This window comes from Zea mays, chromosome 9, assembly GCF_902167145.1.
Source record: "Zea mays cultivar B73 chromosome 9, Zm-B73-REFERENCE-NAM-5.0, whole genome shotgun sequence".
Classification (NCBI taxonomy): domain Eukaryota; kingdom Viridiplantae; phylum Streptophyta; class Magnoliopsida; order Poales; family Poaceae; genus Zea; species Zea mays.
Window position 1 is genome coordinate 64,938,045 of NC_050104.1, and position 9,541 is coordinate 64,947,585.

Sequence of the window (9,541 nt, forward strand, 5' to 3'; positions counted from 1 at the left end):
CTGAAAAGCCCATCTTCTAATGTTGGGAATCTGAAGCTTCTGCTCATCTCCCAGCAGATAGATATCTTTGCTGTCTAGGAGACAGTACAAAAAAAATCCTCTTCTCCGCTGCCGTTGAACACTAGTGCCCCCTTCGGATATTTCAGCTTCTGGGCATAGTATTGGGCTTCTCATTCCTCTTCTTTAGAGAGTCTCTTTCCCCAAGCGTGATGGATGATAAATTCAATTTTTTCCTTTAAAGCTTCGGGAGCAGGCGCGGGAGTTTTCTCAGGCAAACTCTGTTCTATAGCTTCTTCCTCTGCTGCCTTCTCTTCAAATTCCAAGGGTTGTTTATCAGCAGGCTCTGAAGGCCTAGCTTCGGCACTAGCCTGGCCCACTGTAGCCTCAACTTCGGCCGGTTTTGTTTCAACCTCGACAATTTTCCCTGAAGGAATAGAACTTGAAGCTTTTATTGACTCTAATACATCTAGTACACTTGCCATTCTTTTTTTTGGGAGTCGTCGTAAGACCTTTTTGTGCCTTCGGCACCGCCACTTCTGCCGAAGGACTTAAAACTTCTAATGTTTTTGTCCCTTTGATTCTTGGCTCCTCAATTTTATCAGTCTTCGGCTCAGCTAATTTGGCCGAAGATGCCTTTGGCATTGCAGCCGGCTCTTCAATCTTCTGCGTAGGAGCAGGTCCTTTTGCTTCAATAGCTGAAGAAGTTTCCCCGCTAAACTCAGGCACTATGGCCGGTTCAATATAGCGGGGTCAGTGGGTGAGGACTTTCAACTTTTTACTTTCCGGCGCAGGCTCGCTTGGAGCAGTCGAAGCGGCAACCTTTCCAGACGTTGCACCCTTTCTTTTCTGCCCCCGTGGCGGGTAGCGATAGTCAGGGTACACAAATCCAATAGCATCAAAAACCCTATTTAATCTTTTCTTTTTTCGGCTCCCGAAGGCCGCAGATAGTGCATTATCTTGAGACTTGGAATATGCTCCAAGTAGCTCATCGCTAGTGTTTTCAACGCACTTCAGCCAGTCATCATCTGGTTCGACAAACTGGTCTCCAAATCTGAAGGTGTATTTCAATCGAACCAGGCCGCCTTCGCTAGGGTTAGTGATGGTTTCTTTCGACATTTCCCAGCTGTCTATCAGTGGCCATATCCTGTAGGCTACATGCTTTTGAATTAAGTCTCTTGTCCCAATAAAAGAGCAAACTTTGCTGAAGGCCCTTCGACATGCTTCGGCTGCTTCATCAATTTCTACTTTCGGCTTTCGGAGGCCGAAGCGGGACCAGATGGGGCGCATGATGATTTCTTTAATGTCTTCTCTTGCCTTCAAATCATTTTTCACGTAAAACCACTCCTCCATCCAGGCCCCGGGCCATCTCTTCCGAAACGTTGGCACTGGGTAGCTTGCATCAGAGCGAGCAACGAAGCTATAGCAACCAAAGTTGTTATGATATTGTTCTTTACCCTAGGGTTTCATCTCATACAAAAGTTCATGCATACTGCAAAAGCATCTTGCACTTGGCTCTAGACCTTGACTTCTCACAGCCCAGACAAAGATCCCCATTCTGATAATTGCTTCGGGAGTGATCTGGTAAAGGAAAATCTGGTATGTCTTTAAAACTTCAACCACAAATCTGCACAACAGGAACCGAAGTCCAGCTTTGAAGAAGCTTCGGAAGATTACAACTTCGTTTTTTTCGGGGGCAGGAACGGCTCTGTCTGCGTCAGCCCTCACAATAGACATATCTCGAAAATACATTCCTCTCATATTATCAAGATGACTCTTTTTGATAGTTGATTTCCTGAAGACTGCATGACTTGGTCGCCAGGGCCGATCTTCAGAGTCTTCGCCTCCACTTTCCACATCATAGTTGTCACTATCATCAGTATCTTCAGACAAGCCTTCTAGTATCTCTTTAGTTATCTTCTCTATATTTGTTTTTTCTATTGACTCAATAAATCCAGCAGTCTTCTCCTCAAGGAGCTTCTCCTTTTCGCTCAGCTTCGTCTCAGCAACAACTTTTTTGTCTTGAGACATCTTTTCTTCGGAAATGGAGAAAATGCGTCCTAAAAACCGAAGCTTAGGAAGTTTGAGAAACTAAGCAGGCGTTGGCAAGCAAGAGCTAAAAATTGAGTAAACAAAGCAAGCGGCAAGTAGCGTGCCAAATGTGCTCAGGGTGAGTTCCTATTTATACAATCGAAACGCTCCAAGCTGGAGGGTCCCGTTTGTCATTGACTATTGCTATTCTAGCAAAGGGAAGGTGTTTTTTCGGACCTTCGGCTTAGGGCCTTCGTCCATGTCGCAATCTGAATTCGTTATTCTAACAAATTAATATTGCGAGGGGCTACTGTTAGGGGCCTTCGTCCTCCGAAGGTCCTCAAAAACATAATTTAACAATGTTTCCCAAGTATGATTTATGGACAGGTATCTTCGGATTCGTGGTAAAAGCAGACATAATGAGGAGCTTGATCATGACGAAGGTTGCCGCCGCTCCGAAGCTGTGCGGAAGGGAGCTTCGGCTAAATCGCAGAAAAGGGAACCGACTTAGAAAGGAAAAGGTTGTTCAGTCCTCATAGATTTTTCTATAAGTCAATAGCAAATGTAAAGGGCATGATTGTAATCTCTCATAGGCTGTGTCTTGTGCCTATAAATAGGTGAACAGTGCCCCCGTACTGTTCACGCTGACTTGTACTTGCTTTTGCGTCACGCTTGTACTTTTTTGCCTTCTATCAAGCCGAAGGTACATTTGTAATTCAATATTGTTTATATCTTTCTAGGATAATACAATAAATTAATAATGTTGTGTGATTGTTTATCTTGTCTCTTATATTTCATATACTTCTCCTTTTATTAACATATATCACATTTATGAAGGTATGTCCTTCATAACCTTCGTCTGAAGATCATTATATCCTAAGAGAAATAATGCTTCGAAGGACGAAGGACATCAATATTTAACATTTTGTGTTGCCTTGTTCTTAACTCATAGCATTTGAGAGCAAGTCTCCAACATTAGCTTCTGATGGTTCGATTTCCTCAATATGAGCGGTGACTTGGTGACAGCTTCCTTTCCTTGGTCCAGACAAGACCAACTCCACTAACACTTCCTCTCTTAATAAGGACACTAACTTCACCGTTCTCTTGTCACAGCTAAGACTTGCTTAATATTTGGTTAGCCAATTCATCCCTAGGATGACATCTATAGTCGCATCCTGGTTACCCATAACTATTAGATCAGCGGGGAACTCTATCCCCCCTATTTGAACTCTTGCACTAGGGCAAAATCTATCCGTTTGGGTTCTCCCACCAATTGAACTAACCCTCATAGGTGGATACATGGGTGCTACTGGTATATTGTGTGATTCTACCCATGATGCAGTCACAAAAGAATGTGTTGCTCCAGTATCAAATAACACATTTGCAGAATGGTACTCGACTGGGAATGTACCTAGTGCCACTCCTGTGGTCTCTTGGACTGTGTCGGCCTCCAGGTGGTTCACCTTTCCTTACTGGGCACAAGGCTGCCCACGGTTGTTGCCTCCTTGTTGCAATGCATTCTACCTGGCAGGGGCATTGGGAGCTGGCTGCTGCTGATCTACTTTCTTTGGGCAATGATTCACCCAATGGCCTTGTTCCCACAGTGGAAACATGCACGGCCTTCTTGCGCTAGAGCTGCTTGGTTGTTCTAGTTGGTTGCTGGGGCAGGAAGGCAAGGTGCATGGTTGCTCTGACGCTGATACTGATTTCCTCCTTGTTGGTTGTTTTGATAGTACTGCTGCTGCTGCTCAGGAAACTGCCTCTGGTATTGCTGCTGGTGGTTCTGGCGCTGATGCTGGTGCTGGTGACCTTGCTTGAATTGCTGAGGTGGGTTGCCTAAGTAGCGGGGAAGACTGCTACTCGCGGCCTGAGATCCACCAACCTTGTGTTTCCTGTCTTCCATCTCCCGGCGCTTCCTTTCAGTCATAATGGCTCTTTTGATCAAATCCTGGAAGGTAGGGAAGGTGTGGTCATCAGCTGGTAGTGAAGGGGGTCAACCAAACCTCTTAAGAAATGGTACTGCCTCTTAGCATCTGTATTAACATCTTCTGGCGCATAACGTGACAGCTGCATAAACTTGTCCCTGTACCCACTGACAGACAGGGGGTCTTGCTTCAAAGCTAGAAATTCCTCCTTCCTTACTATCATCAGTCCTTCCGGCACATGGTAATGATGGAAGTTGTCCCTGAACTCCTCCTAGGTGATGGCTTCAGGGTCGGCATGGGTGGCGAGGTAAGACTCCCACCAAGACTATGCTGCTCCCCTTAGCTGTCGGGGACCATATAACTCCTTCTCACGATCGTTGCACTGAGCAGTGTGCAACTCACATTCCACGGTATGCAACCAATCTTTGGCGTCCATAGGATTAGCAGAATGGGAAAAGATAGGGGGATGGCCCCTCATGAACTCTGCTCGCTTGTCTCTGGGCACTTGTGGCATCTGGACTTGCACCTGAGGTTTAGGTGGGGTGGCTGCTGCTGCACCTGCTGCATTGCTGCTAGAGTCTGACCAATTGCTTGGACTGCTTGGGTTTGCATCAGGAACATCTGCTCAATAGTCATCGGGGGTGGCGGTGGCAACTGCTGCTGAGCTGCCTTTTCCTGGGGTGCCTGCTACTCCTGCTGAGCACGCCTTCCACTTCTGCGCCTATTCTCAGACATATGTATAAAGCACACACACATCGGATCAGACTCTGCAGTCTTTCAACATAAGAAAGATATATGTAAATCTTCATAGCACTGAACAATTGATCATCTTCACTGACTCCCAACACAGCTTCTCAGATAAAGAGCAAAGTGGAAATAAAGGGATTGCCCAACTAAATAACTGACTTTATTAATAACTACACCAAGTTGCAGGGGATGCCCACACCTTGGTGACAATCATTACAAATATCCAACTTCATTACAAGTTCATTACGACAAGCATCAAGACATATGACAAGCAACCTAACTCTAACTAAGACTAACTGAGACTAAGACACTAAATTAAGCATTATTACAGACTTTGACTCTATCGATCTATGGATCCAAATCAATCTGGGTCCTGCAGTTAGGGGTACCATAATCAAAGCGACCACGGGGCAGCGAACGGTAAGGGTGCTGAATCCCGACAGGGGCGGGAGAACTACCATCCAGATAGTGGCGTTGCGCGCTCAGCACGCAATTCCGCAATGTCCGCCCGAACCTTTCCCAACTCGTCAAGGGCATGGTCCAGCTCAGTGTTGAGCACAACGACCAGGTTGACCATGTTGTTCAGCCTGGGATTGCCCTCACCAACGGGCGAGACAATCACACCTCTGACACTGTCGGTCGAACGACGAGGCTAGTACTTTAGGTCAAGGCCGTCAGCTACCCCGCTGAACAACGAGCAATACAGCGAAAGTGCACGTCATGCAACATCTTGCATGGTTGCCTCAGCAGTATCCCTCTCAATGATAGAATAGTGCTCTAAGAAGGCCTCTGCACCCCGGAGATCATCGTCCGGACAGCGCACCAAGAAAGTAGCCTCCCACTGGTCCGGGTATAACCCACGACGATACTGGTAGACTACACAACGGTTCTCAATGGAACAAGTGTGTTGGTCGAAGGCCCGACGTAGCAAGGTGTTGAGAGTGTCGTGGAAGTGACACCCGCGAGCGGCGTCACGAGTGATTGGTCTAGCGATCCATCCCTCCGGCTCGTGGTCCTCTTAGAGCTCCATGCTGTGGCTCGAACTGCCACCGACATCGTCGTCTCCGTCAGGGTCTCCTCCAGCAGCCAGGATGCCCTGTGGTGGTGCAGGGGCATCTCTAGCTGAGGTGCTGGGGAAGGCTGCCTCCGAGACTCCACCTCCTGCTAAGGAGAGGGGAGGAGTCCTGCTACTCTTGCTCCTGGCATCGGCGTTCTTGCTCCTCGTGCAGGCGACGATGCAGTCTCTCCAGGTGGCTAGACTGACCTGTCACCGTGCGGCGCAGTGGGCGCTCCGCCAGGCGAGAGGGAAAAAAGGGGATCACTAACTTACGTGCAGTGCATCTAATACGAGGAATCTACAAAAGACATCGTAAGCACAAGTGTGAAATTAGAACTATGTGACCAGCAAGTAAACAGAAAGAAAACTGAGACAAAATTTTGTAAGATGAGTTATAACATAGAATTGGTCAAGATGACCAACTTTTGAAATGACACAAAAAGTCAAGGTAAGGGTAGAGGTCTATAGTCCTTAGGGCGACCATTCTAGTCTATGTTAGCGGTCCTACGGTCAGCAAGGTTCTGATACCAGTTATGTCACACCTAGTTTTAGAAGGCAAACCGAATGCGAACCATGTACGTGTCAGGATCAAAAACTCACGTACATAGAGATTACATAATTGGACATCATCACACATTGCTCAAAGTAAATAGCAGAAAGGTACTTTTATTACAACAAGATGTCCAAGACATCCACGAAGTCTATTACATAGCATAGTCATTAATATCATCAAAGTGCGGAAATACGAAACATAGTAGATAAGGCCTACACAGACAGCTGACTAGGGGTTTGCCAATAAGAAAAACTAGAACTCGTCGTAGTCCTTAAACTCCTCAAAGTCCTCCATGTTGCCAGCATCTTCTCCTGAGCACTGAATACAGTGGGGACAACCTGTGGGGTGGTTTATTAAGCAAGAGTGAGTACACATCAACGTACTCATCAAATGTCCCGTTTGGCTAAAGTGGACTAGCTGTATGTGGAGTTAAGGTTAAGCAGTTGCTTTTAGTTGGTCTAGTATTTATTACTATTAGTAAAGCTAGGTTTTAGTAATAAACCCAGTTATTACCCAAATGTACTCCGTCCAAGTGGAAACACCAGAGATCATAATTATACCATCATTATTAACCATCATCATAAAAGTATCCAAAGTTATTCTAATCAAAGAGGATCCCAAGGCCGCACTTAACCGTGAGCTCGACTAATATACCAGTTTCTAACACTCTGTAGAGGTTACACACTTTACCCACGAGTTGTGATCCCTTTCCAGCCTAGGTTGTACAGACCCGATCTTTAATACCGAGGTGAATGGCCAAGGATAGACTACGTAGCCTTTACAAAGACTCCCCTGGTGCATACCTGCTCATTAGGTTTCGCTAGTCGTACAAACGCAATACACCTCCCCAAGGTGGGTGACTAACAAAACAAATCGAGTGAACCTCTGCACCCCCCTTGGCAGAGCGAGCACTACGCCCTAGCCCCAATTGACGGCCCTCAGGCAAAGCCAACTACACCCCTAGGTTCATCTAATTAATCAGCTAAGGGCGTCCCATTCCACCCTCATGGTTGCACTGTTATCCCAGGTTGTCACTCAACGAATAGGTCCTTACAGAGAGGTACTCAGGAAAATGGCCCGAGTCCCCTAAATTATCACAAGATCATCATCGGGATAACATCATCGTATCATAAATATTCACATCATGTTCATTGATTAAAGTAAAGCAATAACATGAACTAACCATGATAACTCAAAAAGGTAAACAAGGATGAGGTAAATACAGACTAGTCAATCCTTAGGTTTCAATAATGTAATGTGGGACAGTGAATTAAAAGTAAATGGGACATAATGGGTCAGAGGACACTTGCCTTCACCAGGTTGTTGCTCAAAAAGATCTTCGGCAACACACTCAGGAACCACGGGCTGCTCGTTGTCTAAATAAAGCAATCATACATTCAATACATTTGGATAACAACAAATGAACAATACACCAAACATATGCAACCAAGTGGACACAAGATTGACAGGACATTATAAGCTCAAAAGATAAACCTAAGTGCTAGGGATCAGTACATTTAGAGATTAATGATTCCCTGGACATTAGGGATTATATAACTTAGTTCTACTAATTTTAGTGAGACACAAAATTATACCAGAGATCAATTCATACATGGCATATTATTAATCCCACAAAATTAAACATCTAAGTACCATTAGGATTTCCTTTTTATTTATTTTATTAAGCAAATGAATTATTACATAAACTAACCTATAGTTTAGACACAAAATTAGAGTGCACAGACTGTGAATGAGCATAATTTATTTGAACAGAGAATATTCCTATGAACATTTTGCAATTTGAATCACTCAATTTGGAGTTCATATGAAAAAGCTATGAAATAAACAAGTTTTGAAGTTTGAAATACAAAATTATTTCCAAACCTATGATTATCTAAAAGGTCAGGGATCTGTTTATAAGAAACCAGGGGCCTGCACGCAAAGTCTAAGGACGGCGGGTTAATTCTCGAAAAACCGAGGGTCTCTTAAGTAAAACCACCGTGCGAAGGGGTATCAGACAATCTCGACCGCTCGATCACAGATGACGGGCTAAGATCAGATCCGCGGATGAGTGTGCGCGCACGGACGGGCGAGCGCTGATAGGTGGGCTCGGGGTGTTAGCGACTTGAGGGACGAGGCGGCCTGACCAGCCGGGCCCAGCTGTCGGGCGCAGGTGAGGGGAGTGGGTCTGAGGGGCTAGATCTACATTGGACGGTTGAGATTAGATCTGTTCTGATTAAATCCAGACCGCCAGATCTTGGACGGACGACCAAGATCCAACGGCCGGCGACCGATCATGGGTGAGGTGGCGCCGCTTGACCTCGCGGCGAGGTCTCGCTGGAGACGAGGGGGACGGCCACGGCGGGGCTCTAGGGGCTTGGGGAAAGACTCGGGTGCGTTCAGAGCGACATGGTGAACTCGACCGTGGGTACCATGCCGGCGCGGGGGCACCGAAGGGCGCAGAACACGGTGGGGCGGATCAACGGCAGCGTGGATCAACTCTGGCGAGCAATTACGTGAACACTAGGGCAGTAACAGGCGAAATAAGGGCATGGGAAGGTTGCTCACCTCGAGTGCAGACTCAGGGGCGCTTGAGCGGTGGCGGGAACGTGGGGAAGCCTCGGGTCGACGGTGGCAGACTCCGACTACACGAGGAAGTCTCTGGTGATCGCAGACCGGGCGAACTAGAGGGGTTGGGGACGAACCAAGGGGTGTCCCGAGTTGCTGACGGCGAGGCGGAACTCACCGAGGCAACGAGCACGGTGATGGCTCGACGGCGACCGTAGAACGGGCGCAAGACCACAGCGAGTGGCGGCGGAACTCCCTGGGCGTGCGCAGAGCGAGAGAGAGCGCGAGGGCGTTCAGATGGGGGCGCAACTGAGCGAGGGGAGTGAGTGAGTGGGGTAGGGGCACTAAACGGAGGATGGGTGTGTGCAGAGGTGGCCAGGAAACGCACGACGTGGGCACGTCCATGGCGTGGTGCGGGCGGGAGGTTTGGGAAGAGGAGATGACTGACAGGTGGGGTCCACGAGCAGAGAGGGAGAACTCGCGAACGGGCGGTTAGCGCTGATAGGAGAGATCCACTAGGCAATAGGAGAGAACGGGCGCGGGCGTGGATGGGTCGGTGCCGACAGGTCGGCCCCACTGGTAGCGAGCGAGAGAGAGAGAGAGAAGGAAGAGAGCGTGGGCGCGGGCTAGCACCGACAGCCGGGGTCCACCTGTCAGGGGCGG